Source organism: Salmo salar, chromosome ssa03 (genome assembly GCF_905237065.1).
Source record: "Salmo salar chromosome ssa03, Ssal_v3.1, whole genome shotgun sequence".
NCBI classification, from domain to species: domain Eukaryota; kingdom Metazoa; phylum Chordata; class Actinopteri; order Salmoniformes; family Salmonidae; genus Salmo; species Salmo salar.
This window is the reverse complement of record NC_059444.1, coordinates 1,286,701-1,301,898: the sequence shown is the minus strand read 5'-3', so window position 1 is coordinate 1,301,898 and position 15,198 is coordinate 1,286,701.

The following is a 15,198-nucleotide window of genomic DNA, read 5'->3' as shown; positions in this document are numbered from 1 at the left end:
ACTGGGGTATGCGAAACGGTGCTCCGAGGGCACTCTGTTTGTATATATTTTGAAGCATGCATAGATGGCTGAAAATTATGCAAAGAAATTAAACATTTCTTGACATCAATGGCCGGTGAAAATACACTCCGACTTTAGAATGAAATGTTGCCTATTCACATCTCATATGTTGCCTGAATACAATATTATATCTTGATAGGTTAATAAATACATGCTCAGTTAATTTTGGCATGTTTACCTGCATACAGTTGACGTCAGAAGTTTACATACACCTTAGTCACATACATTTAAACACAGATCTCCCACACATAGATTGCCTCCCTGCGTTGTTGGACCCCATCCTTGAAACATCCTGGAGAGCAGCAGACCTCTCCTCTGGCACACAGGAACGAGCACCTCCTGGTCCTCGTGTCCATCCTCAGGAAGTTATACAGGACACAGCCTTCACACACCTGAATTCCTCCAGGAGGCAGTCCCAGATGGCCCTGGTCACCCAACCTTTCAGTGCCCTACACGGTAACTGTAGGCAATCGTTTTGAAGGAATCTCCAGTTACAAGGTACAGTTGAAGTCGGAAGTTTACATACACCTTAGCCAAATACATTTTAAACTCAGTTTTTCACAATTCCTGACATTTAATCCTAGTACAAATTCCCTGTCTTAGGTCAGTTAGGATCACCACTTTATTTTAAGAATGTGAAATGTCAGAATAATAGTAGAGAGAATGATTTATTTCAGCTTTTATTTCTTTCATCACATTCCCGGTGGGTCAGAAGTTTACATACACTCAATTAGTATTTGGTAGCATTGCCTTTAAATTGTTTACCTTGGGTCAAACGTTTCGGGTAGCCTTCCACAAGCTTCCCACAATAAGTTTAGTGAATTTTAGCCCATTTCCCCTGACAGAGCTGGTGTAACTGAGTCAGGTTTGTAGGCCTCCTTGCTCGCACACGCTTAGTTCTGCCTACAAATTGTCTATGGAATTGAGGTCAGGGCTTTGTGATGGCCACTCCAATTTCACATTCACAAACATCTATTCTATAAGAACATTTCTGAATGGGATTCTGAACTATCCTATCCTGATCTAACCACGTAAGAGAGAGAGAGGGCGGACAAACTTTCCAACAGAAAAGGACGATTCCAACAGAGATTCCAACAACACACTGAGCGTAAATATATATATTGATTGCAATTATTCGAAAATTTCAACAAGCATTTCTCTACGGCTGGCCATGCTTTCCTCCTGGCTACCCCAACCCCGGCCAACAGCTCCGTGCAATCCGGTTTCAGAGCTGATCTCGGGTGCACCTCAGCCACGCTCAAGGTACTAAATGACATCATAACCGCCATCGATAAAAGACAATACTGTGCAGCCGTCTTCATCAACCTGGCCAAGGCTTTCGACTCTGTCAATCACCGTATTCTTATCGGCAGTCTCAAAAGCCTTGGTTTCTCAAATGACTGCCTCGACTGGTTCACCAACTACTTTGCAGACAGAGTTCAGTGTGTTAAATCGGAGGGCCTGTTGTCCGGACCTCTGGCAGTCTCTATGGGGGTGCCACAGGGTTCAATTCTCAGGCCAACTCTCTTCTCTGTATATATCAATGATGTCGCTCTTGCTGCGGGTGATTCCCTGATCCACCTCTACGCAGACAACACCATTCTGAATACTTCTGGCCCTTCCTTGGACACTGTGTTAACAAACCTCCAAATGAGCTTCAATGCCATACAACACTCCTTCCGTGGCCTCCAACTACTCTTAAATGCTAGTAAAACTAAATGCATGCTTTTCAACCGTTCGCTGCCCACACCTGCCCACCCGGCTAGCATCACCACCCTGGACGGTTCCGACCTAGAATATGTGGACAACTATAAATACCTGGGTGTCTGGTTAGACTGTAAACTCTCCTTCCAGACTCACATTAAACATCTCCAATCCAAAATAAAATCTAGAATCGTCTTTCTATTTCGCAACAAAGCCTCCTTCACTCACGCCGCCAAACATACCCTAGTAAAACTGACTATCCTACCGATCCTCGACTTCGGCGATGTCATCTACAAAATAGCTTCCAATACTCTACTCAGCAAACAGGATGCAGTCTATCACAGTGCCATCCGTTTTGTCACCAAAGCCCCTTATACCACCCACCACTGCGACCTGTATGCTCTAGTTGGCTGGCCCTTTCTACATATTTGTCGCCAGACCCACTGGCTCCAGGTCATCAATAAGTCTATGCTTGGTAAAGCTCCGCCTTATCTCAGCTCACTGGTCACTATAGCAACACCCACCTATAGCACGCGCTCCAGCAGGTATATTTCACTGGTCATCCCCAAAGCCAACACCTCTTTGGCCGCCTTTCCTTCCAGTTCTCTGCTGCCAATGATTGGAACGAATTGCAAACATCGCTGAAGCTGGACACTTATATTTCCCTCATTAACTTTAAACATCAGCTATCTGAGCTGCTAACCGATCGCTGCAGCTGTACATAGCCCATCTGTAAATAGCCCACCCAATCTACCTACCTCATCCCCATATTGTTTTTATTTACTTTCTGCTCTTTTGCACACCAGTATCTCTACTTGCACATCATCATCTGCTCATCTATCACTCGTGTTAATCTGCTAAATTGTAATTACTTCGCTACTATGGCCTATTTATTGCCTTACCGCCTCATGCCTTTTGCACACACTGTATATACACTTTCTTTTTTTTTCTACTGTGTTATTGACTGTACGCTTGTTTACTCCATGCGTAACTCTATGTAGTTGTTTGTGTCGCACTGCTTTGCTTTATCTTGGCCAGGTCTCAGTTGTAAATGAGAACTTGTTCTCAACTTGCCTACCTGGTTAAATAAAGATGAAATTAAAAAATAAAAAATACCAAATGAGTGAGCGTTCATGTGCAAAGGATTAGCATTTCAATTGTTAGAATTATCAAGTGTGTAGTGACTCATTTGCGTAATTCCTGCCTTTCTCAGTCTACAACCACTTTCCTTTTGTCCACCAAGCCGTATTACCGGTTTAGCCCACTAGGGCACATCCCCTATCATTTCCTTCTAACTATATCTACTCTGTTTGTTTGTATGTGCATTTCTGTGATTATTTAGTTAGTTAATAAATACATGATTGAGACAATTGATGTATGGATGATTCATAGAGAAGACTGGGTTCGTGCAGATAACCAACAATTTACGTTGTTTGGAATGAGACTAACGTGAGGTAAAGAATAATTCATTAATCAGAAGACTAATTGATCAGATATTAAAATATCTGAAAGTTATATTAGGAAAATTATAACTTTGTAATCTGAATATTTTCCTTGGTCCCGCGACTTCCTAGTTAATTACATTTACGTGATTATTTTTAATTTAATCACGTAATAATAATTACAAAGAATTGATTTGATAAAATAAGTCTTCAGTTTAATGATGCCAAAGACACGACATATGACAAGGATTGAAAAGGATTTACCAGTAGTCTACATGATGACGACTGCTTGTCTAGCTTGTCTAGCTAAGATGTTGAAAGTATGACGGTCAGTCTAATCAAAGCTACGGTAGATATAACTTGATTTGACAGAGGAGCCAGCATGCCATTGCTACCACTGGCGTGTTCTCCATCGTAATTGGTCAGTAAATGTGACTAGTTGAGACGTGACACAGACATTTTTACTAGATTCTGATATTTAAACATGTTTTACTGTGACTTACTATTCTGTCGTGTCCTGCATGCCCAGATTATGCCAGGCTACAGCTGCCACAAAGTGTCTTCACCTAGTACCATGGAAATACTGTTAGCTGAGTCCACAAAGTTTCTTCAGGAATGTATTTTTCTAGTCCTTTTAAATAATTAATACTGCCCCATCGCACCACTCTGATTAATCATTAATACTGCCCCATCGCACCACTCTGATTAATCATTAATACTGCCCCATCACACCACTCTGATTAATCATTAATACTGCACCATCGCACCACTCTGATTAATACTGCCCCATCACACCACTCTGATTAATCATTAATACTGCCCCATCACACCACTCTGATTAATCATTAATACTGCCCCATCACACCACTCTGATTAATCATTAATACTGCCCCATCACACCACTCTGATTAATCATTAATACTGTCCCATCACACCACTCTGATTAATCATTAATACTGCCCCAACACACCACTCTGATTAATCATTAATACTCCCCCATCACACCACTATGATTAATCATTAATACTGCCCCATCGCACCACTCTGATTAATCATTAATACTGCCCCATCGCACCACTCTGATTAATCATTAATACTGCCCCATCACACCACTCTGATTAATCATTAATACTGCCCCATCACACCACTCTGATTAATCATTAATACTGCCCCATCACACCACTCTGATTAATCATTAATACTGCCCCATCACACCACTGTGATTAATCATTAATACTGCCCCATCGCACCACTCTGATTAATACTGCCCCATCACACCACTCTGATTAATCATTAATACTGCCCCATCACACCACTCTGATTAATCATTAATACTGCCCCATCGTACCACTCTGATTAATCATTAATACTGCCACATCACACCACTCTGATTAATCATTAATACTGCCCCATCACACCACTCTGATTAATCATTAATACTGCCCCATCACACCGCTCTGATTAATCATTAATACTGCCCCATTGCACCACTCTGATTAATGATTAATACTGCCCCATCGCACCACTCTGATTAATCATTAATACTGCCCCATCGCACCACTCTGATTAATCATTAATACTGCCCCATCACACCACTCTGATTAATACTGCCCCATCACACCACTCTGATTAATCATTAATACTGCCCCATCGTACCACTCTGATTAATCATTAATACTGCCCCATCACACCACTCTGATTAATCATTAATACTGCCCCATCACACCACTCTGATTAATCATTAATACTGCCCCATCACACCACTCTGATTAATCATTAATACTGCCCCATCACACCATTTTGATTAATCATTAATACTGCCCCATCACACCAGTCTGATTAATCATTAAAACTGCCCCATCACACCACTCTGATTAATCATTAATACTGCCCCATCACACCACTCTGATTAATCATTAATACTGCCCCATCGCACCACTCTGATTAATACTGCCCCATCACACCACTCTGATTAATCATTAATACTGCCCCATCGCACCACTCTGATTAATACTGCCCCATCGCACCACTCTGATTAATCATTAATACTGCCCCATCACACCACTCTGATTAATCATTAATACTGCCCCATCACACCACTCTGATTAATCATTAATACTGCCCCATCACACCACTCTGATTAATCATTAATACTGCCCCATCACACCGCTCTGATTAATACTGCCCCATCACACCACTCTGATTAATCATTAATACTGCAGCATCACACCACTCTGATTAATCATTAATACTGCCCCATCACACCACTCGGATTAATCATTAATACTGCCCCATCACACCACTCTGATTAATCATTAATACTGCCCCATCACACCACTCTGATTAATCATTAATACTGCCCCATCGCACCACTCTGATTAATCATTAATACTGCCCCATCACTCCACTCTGATTAATCATTAATACTGCCCCAACACACCACTCTGATTAATCATTAATACTGCCCCATAACACCACTCTGATTAATCATTAATACTGCTCCATCGCACCACTCTGATTAATCATTAATACTGCCCCATCACACCACTCTGATTAATCATTAATACTGCCCCATCGCACCACTCTGATTAATCATTAATACTGCCCCATCGCACCACTCTGATTAATCATTAATACTGCCCCATCACACCACTCTGATTAATCATTAATACTGCCCCATCACTCCACTCTGATTAATCATTAATTCTGCCCCATCACACCACTCTGATTAATCATTAATACTGCTCCATCGCACCACTCTGATTAATCATTAATACTGCCGCATCACACACTCTGATTAATACTGCCCCATCGCACCACTCTGATTAATACTGCCCCATCACACCACTCTGATAAATCATTAATACTGCCCCATCACACCACTCTGATTAATCATTAATACTGCCCCATCGCACCACTCTGATTAATACTGCCCTATCACACCACTCTGATTAATCATTAATACTGCCCCATCGCACCACTCTGATTAATACTGCCCCATCGCACCACTCTGATTAATCATTAATACTGCCCCATCACACCACTCTGATTAATCATTAATACTGCCCCATCACACCACTCTGATTAATCATTAATACTGCCCCATCACACCACTCTGATTAATACTGCCCCATCACACCACTCTGATTAATCATTAATACTGCCCCATCACACCACTCTGATTAATCATTAATACTGCCCCATCACACCACTCTGATTAATCATTAATACTGCCCCATCGCACCACTCTGATTAATCATTAATACTGCCCCATCACACCACTCTGATTAATCATTAATACTGCCCCATCACTCCACTCTGATTAATCATTAATACTGCCCCATCACACCACTCTGATTAATCATTAATACTGCTCCATCGCACCACTCTGATTAATCATTAATACTTGACCCATCACACCACTCTGATTAATCATTAACACTGCCCCATCGCAACACTTTGATGAATCTTTAATACTGCCCCATCGCACCACTCTGATTAATCATTAATACTGCCCCATCACACCACTCTGATTAATCATTAATACTGCCCCATCGCACCACTCTGATTAATCATTAATACTGCCCCATCACACCACTCTGATTAATCATTAACACTGCCCCATCGCACCACTCTGATGAATCATTAATACTGCCCCATCACACCACTCTGATTAATCATTAATACTGCCCCATCACACCACTCTGATTAATCATTAATACTGCCCCATCACACCACTCTGATTAATCATTAATACTGCCCCATAACACCACTCTGATTAATCATTAATACTGCTCCATCGCACCACTCTGATTAATCATTAATACTGCCCCATCACACCACTCTGATTAATCATTAACACTGCCCCATCGCACCACTCTGATGAATCATTAATACTGCCCCATCGCACCACTCTGATTAATCATTAATACTGCCCCATCACACCACTCTGATTAATCATTAATACTGCCCCATCACACCACTCTGATTAATCATTAATACTGCCCCATCACACCACTCTGATTAATCATTAATACTGCCCCATCGCACCACTCTGATTAATCATTAATACTGCCCCATCACACCACTCTGATTAATCATTAATACTGCCCCATCACACCACTCTGATTAATACTGCCCCATCACACCACTCTGATTAATCATTAATACTGCCCCATCACACCACTCTGATTAATCATTAATACTGCCCCATCACACCACTCTGATTAATCATTAATACTGCCCCATCGCACCACTCTGATTAATCATTAATACTGCCCCATCACACCACTCTGATTAATCATTAATACTGCCCCATCGCACCACTCTGATTAATCATTAATACTGCCCCATCGCACCACTCTGATTAATCATTAATACTGCCCCATCACACCACTCTGATTAATCATTAATACTGCCCCATCACTCCACTCTGATTAATCATTAATACTGCCCCATCACACCACTCTGATTAATCATTAACACTGCCCCATCGCACCACTCTGATGAATCATTAATACTGCCCCATCACACCACTCTGATTAATCATTAATACTGCCCCATCACACCACTCTGATTAATCATTAATACTGCCCCAACACACCACTCTGATTAATCATTAATACTGCGCCATAACACCACTCTGATTAATCATTAATACTGCTCCATCGCACCACTCTGATTAATCATTAATACTGCCCCATCACACCACTCTGATTAATCATTAACACTGCCCCATCGCACCACTCTGATGAATCTTTAATACTGCCCCATCGCACCACTCTGATTAATCATTAATACTGCCCCATCACACCACTCTGATTAATCATTAATACTGCCCCATCACTCCACTCTGATTAATAATTAATTCTGCCCCATCACACCACTCTGATTAATCATTAATACTGCTCCATCGCACCACTCTGATTAATCATTAATACTGCCCCATCACACCACTCTGATTAATCATTAACACTGCCCCATCGCACCACTCTGATGAATCATTAATACTGCCCCATCACACCACTCTGATTAATCATTAATACTGCCCCATCACACCACTCTGATTAATACTGCCCCATCACACCAATCTGATTAATCATTAATACTGCCGCATCACACACTCTGATTAATACTGCCCCATCGCACCACTCTGATTAATACTGCCCCATCACACCACTCTGATAAATCATTAATACTGCCCCATCACACCACTCTGATTAATCATTAATACTGCCCCATCGCACCACTCTGATTAATACTGCCCCATCACACCACTCTGATTAATCATTAATACTGCCCCATCGCACCACTCTGATTAATACTGCCCCATCGCACCACTCTGATTAATCATTAATACTGCCCCATCACACCACTCTGATTAATCATTAATACTGCCCCATCACACCACTCTGATTAATCATTAATACTGCCCCATCACACCACTCTGATTAATACTGCCCCATCACACCACTCTGATTAATCATTAATACTGCCCCATCACACCACTCTGATTAATCATTAATACTGCCCCATCACACCACTCTGATTAATCATTAATACTGCCCCATCGCACCACTCTGATTAATCATTAATACTGCCCCATCACACCACTCTGATTAATCATTAATACTGCCCCATCACACCACTCTGATTAATCATTAATACTGCCCCATCACACCACTCTGATTAATCATTAATACTGCTCCATCGCACCACTCTGATTAATCATTAATACTGCCCCATCACACCACTCTGATTAATCATTAACACTGCCCCATCGCACCACTTTGATGAATCTTTAATACTGCCCCATCGCACCACTCTGATTAATCATTAATACTGCCCCATCACACCACTCTGATTAATCATTAATACTGCCCCATCACACCACTCTGATTAATCATTAATACTGCCCCATCACACCACTCTGATTAATCATTAATACTGCTCCATCGCAACACTCTGATTAATCATTAATACTGCCCCATCACACCACTCTGATTAATCATTAATACTGCCCCATCGCACCACTCTGATGAATCATTAATACTGCCCCATCACACCACTCTGATTAATCATTAATACTGCCCCATCACACCACTCTGATTAATCATTAATACTGCCCCATCACACCACTCTGATTAATCATTAATACTGCCGCATCACACACTCTGATTAATACTGCCCCATCGCACGACTCTGATTAATACTGCCCCATCACACCACTCTGATTAATCATTAATACTGCCCCATCGCACCACTCTGATTAATCATTAATACTGCCCCATCGCACCACTCTGATTAATACTGCCCCATCACACAACTCTGATTAATACTGCCCCATCACACCACACTGATTAATACTGCCCCATCGCACCACTCTGATTAATACTGCCCCATCACACCACTCTGATTAATCATTAATACTGCCCCATCACACCACTCTGATTAATCATTAATACTGCCCCATCACACCACTCTGATGAATCATTAATACTGCCCCATCACACCACTCTGATTAATCCTTAATACTGCCCCATCGCACCACTCTGATTAATCATTAATACTGCCCCATCGCACCACTCTGATTAATCATTAATACTGCCCCATCACACCACTCTGATTAATCATTAATACTGCCCCATCACACCACTCTGATTAATACTGCCCCATCACACCACTCTGATTAATCATTAATACTGCCCCATCACACGACTCTGAATTAATACTGCCCCATCACACCACTCTGATTAATCATTAATACTGCCCCATCGCACCACTCTGATTAATCATTAATACTGCCCCATCACACCACTCTGATTAATCATTAATACTGCCCCATCGCACCACTCTGATGAATCATTAATACTGCCCCATCGCACCACTCTGATTAATCATTAATACTGCCCCATCACACCACTCTGATTAATCATTAATACTGCCCCATCACACCACTCTGATTAATCATTAATACTGCCCCATCGCACCACTCTGATTAATCATTAACACTGCCCCATCGCACCACTCTGATGAATCATTAATACTGCCCCATCACACCACTCTGATTAATCATTAATACTGCCCCATCACACCACTCTGATTAATCATTAATACTGCCCCATCACACCACTCTGATTAATCATTAATACTGCCCCATCACACCACTCTGATTAATCATTAATACTGCCCCATCGCACCACTCTGATTAATCATTAATACTGCCCCATCACACCACTCTGATTAATCATTAATACTGCCCCATCGCACCACTCTGATTAATCATTAATACTGCCCCATCGCACCACTCTGATTAATCATTAATACTGCCCCATCACACCACTCTGATTAATCATTAATACTGCCCCATCACACCACTCTGATTAATCATTAATACTGCCCCATCACACCACTCTGATTAATCATTAATACTGCCCCATCGCACCACTCTGATTAATCATTAATACTGCCCCATCGCACCACTCTGATTAATCATTAATACTGCCCCATCACACCACTCTGATTAATCATTAATACTGCCCCATCACACCACTCTGATTAATACTGCCCCATCACACCACTCTGATTAATCATTAATACTGCCCCATCACACACTCTGATTAATACTGCCCCATCGCACCACTCTGATTAATACTGCCCCATCACACCACTCTGATTAATCATTAATACTGCCCCATCACACCACTCTGATTAATCATTAATACTGCCCCATCGCACCACTCTGATTAATACTGCCCCATCACACCACTCTGATTAATCATTAATACTGCCCCATCGCACCACTCTGATTTATACTGCCCCATCGCACCACTCTGATTAATCATTAATACTGCCCCATCACACCACTCTGATTAATCATTAATACTGCCCCATCACACCACTCTGATTAATCATTAATACTGCCCCATCACACCACTCTGATTAATCATTAATACTGCCCCATCACACCACTCTGATTAATCATTAATACTGCCCCATCACACCACTCTGATTAATCATTAATACTGCCCCATCACACCACTCTGATTAATCATTAATACTGCCCCATCGCACCACTCTGATTAATCATTAATACTGCCCCATCACACCACTCTGATTAATCATTAATACTGCCCCATCACACCACTCTGATTAATCATTAATACTGCCCCATCACACCACTCTGATTAATCATTAATACTGCTCCATCGCACCACTCTGATTAATCATTAATACTGCCCCATCACACCACTCTGATTAATCATTAACACTGCCCCATCGCACCACTCTGATTAATCATTAATACTGCCCCATCGCACCACTCTGATTAATCATTAATACTGCCCCATCGCACCACTCTGATTAATCATTAATACTGCCCCATCACACCACTCTGATTAATCATTAATACTGCCCCATCACACCACTCTGATTAATCATTAATACTGCCCCATCGCACCACTCTGATTAATCATTAATACTGCCCCATCACACCACTCTGATTAATCATTAATACTGCCCCATCACACCACTCTGATTAATCATTAATACTGCCCCATCACACCACTCTGATTAATACTGCCCCATCGCACCACTCTGATTAATACTGCCCCATCACACCACTCTGATTAATCATTAATACTGCCCCATCGCACCACTCTGATTAATCATTAATACTGCCCCATCGCACCACTCTGATTAATACTGCCCCATCACACCACTCTGATTAATACTGCCCCATCACACCACTCTGATTAATACTGCCCCATCGCACCACTCTGATTAATACTGCCCCATCACACCACTCTGATTAATCATTAATACTGCCCCATCACACCACTCTGATTAATCATTAATACTTCCCCATCACACCACTCTGATGAATCATTAATACTGCCCCATCACACCACTCTGATTAATCCTTAATACTGCCCCATCGCACCACTCTGATTAATCATTAATACTGCCACATCGCACTACTCTTATTAATCATTAATACTGCCCCATCACACCACTCTGATTAATCATTAATACTGCCCCAACACACCACTCTGATTAATACTGCCCTATCACACCACTCTGATTAATCATTAATACTGCCCCATCACACGACTCTGATTAATCATTAATACTGCCCCATCGCACCACTCTGATTAATCATTAATACTGCCCCATCGCACCACTCTGATTAATCATTAATACTGCCCCATCGCACCACTCTGATTAATCATTAATACTGCCCCATCACACCACTCTGATTAATCATTAATACTGCCCCATCACACCACTCTGATTAATCATTAATACTGCCCCATCGTAGTACTCTGATTAATCATTAATACTGCCCCATCACACCACTCTGATTAATCATTAATACTGCCCCATCGTAGTACTCTGATTAATCATTAATACTGCCCCATCACACCACTCTGATTAATCATTAATACTGCCCCATCACACCACTCTGATTAATCATTAATACTGCCCCATCACACCACTCTGATTAATCATTAATACTGCCCCATCGCACCACTCTGATTAATCATTAATACTGCCCCATCACACCACTCTGATTAATCATTAATACTGCCCCATCGCACCACTCTGATTAATACTGCCCCATCGCACCACTCTGATTAATCATTAATACTGCCCCATCACACCACTCTGATTAATCATTAATACTGCCCCATCACACCACTATGATTAATACTGCCCCATCACACCACTCTGATTAATCATTAATACTGCAGCATCACACCACTCTGATTAATCATTAATACTGCCCCATCACACCACTCGGATTAATCATTAATACTGCCCCATCACACCACTCTGATTAATCATTAATACTGCCCCATCACACCACTCTGATTAATCATTAATACTGCCCCATCGCACCACTCTGATTAATCATTAATACTGCCCCATCACACCACTTTGATTAATCATTAATACTGCCCCATCACACCACTCTGATTAATCATTAATACTGCCCCATCGCACCACTCTGACATTAATACTGCCCCATCACACCACTCTGATTAATCATTAATACTGCCCCATCACACCACTCTGATTAATCATTAATACTGCCCCATCGCACCACTCTGATTAATCATTAATACTGCCCCATCACACCGCTCTGATTAATCATTAATACTGCCCCATCGCACCACTCTGATTAATCATTAATACTGCCCCATCACACCACTCTGATTAATCATTAATACTGCCCCATCACACCACTCTGATTAATCATTAATACTGCCCCATCACACCACTCTGATTAATCATTAATACTGCCCCATCACACCACTCTGATTAATCATTAATACTGCCCCATCGCACCACTCTGATTAATACTGCCCCATCACACCACTCTGATTAATCATTAATACTGCCCCATCGCACCACTCTGATTAATACTGCCCCATCGCACCACTCTGATTAATCATTAATACTGCCCCATCACACCACTCTGATTAATCATTAATACTGCCCCATCACACCACTCTGATTAATCATTAATACTGCCCCATCACACCACTCTGATTAATCATTAATACTGCCCCATCACACCACTCTGATTAATCATTAATACTGCCCCATCGCACCACTCTGATTAATCATTAATACTGCCCCATCACACCACTCTGATTAATCATTAATACTGCCCCATCGCACCACTCTGATTAATCATTAATACTGCCCCATCGCACCACTCTGATTAATCATTAATACTGCCCCATCGCACCACTCTGATTAATCATTAATACTGCCCCATCACACCACTCTGATTAATCATTAATACTGCCCCATCACACCACTCTGATTAATCATTAATACTGCCCCATCGCACCACTCTGATTAATCATTAATACTGCCCCATCACACCACTCTGATTAATCATTAATACTGCCCCATCACACCACTCTGATTAATCATTAATACTGCCCCATCACACCACTCTGATTAATCATTAATACTGCCCCATCACACCACTCTGATTAATCATTAATACTGCCCCATCACACCACTCTGATTAATCATTAATACTGCCCCATCACACCACTCTGATTAATCATTAATACTGCCCCATCGCACCACTCTGATTAATCATTAATACTGCCCCATCACACCACTCTGATTAATCATTAATACTGCCCCATCACACCACTCTGATTAATCATTAATACTGCCCCATCACACCACTCTGATTAATCATTAATACTGCCCCATCACACCACTCTGATTAATCATTAATACTGCCCCATCACACCACTCTGATTAATCATTAATACTGCCCCATCACACCACTCTGATTAATCATTAATACTGCCCCATCACACCACTCTGATTAATCATTAATACTGCCCCATCACACCACTCTGATTAATCATTAATACTGCCCCATCGCACCACTCTGATTAATCATTAATACTGCCCCATCACACCACTCTGATTAATCATTAATACTGCCCCATCACACCACTCTGATTAATACTGCCCCATCACACCACTCTGATTAATCATTAATACTGCCCCATCACACCACTCTGATTAATCATTAATACTGCCCCATCACACCACTCTGATTAATCATTAATACTGCCCCATCACACCACTCTGATTAATCATTAATACTGCCCCATCACACCACTCTGATTAATCATTAATACTGCCCCCATCGCACCACTCTGATTAATCATTAATACTGCCCCATCACACCACTCTGATTAATCATTAATACTGCCCCATCACACCACTCTGATTAATCATTAATACTGCCCCATCACACCACTCTGATTAATACTGCCCCATCACACCACTCTGATTAATCATTAATACTGCCCCATCACACCACTCTGATTAATCATTAATACTGCCCCATCACACCACTCTGATTAATCATTAATACTGCCCCATCACACCACTCTGATTAATCATTAATACTGCCCCATCACACCACTCTGATTAATCATTAATACTG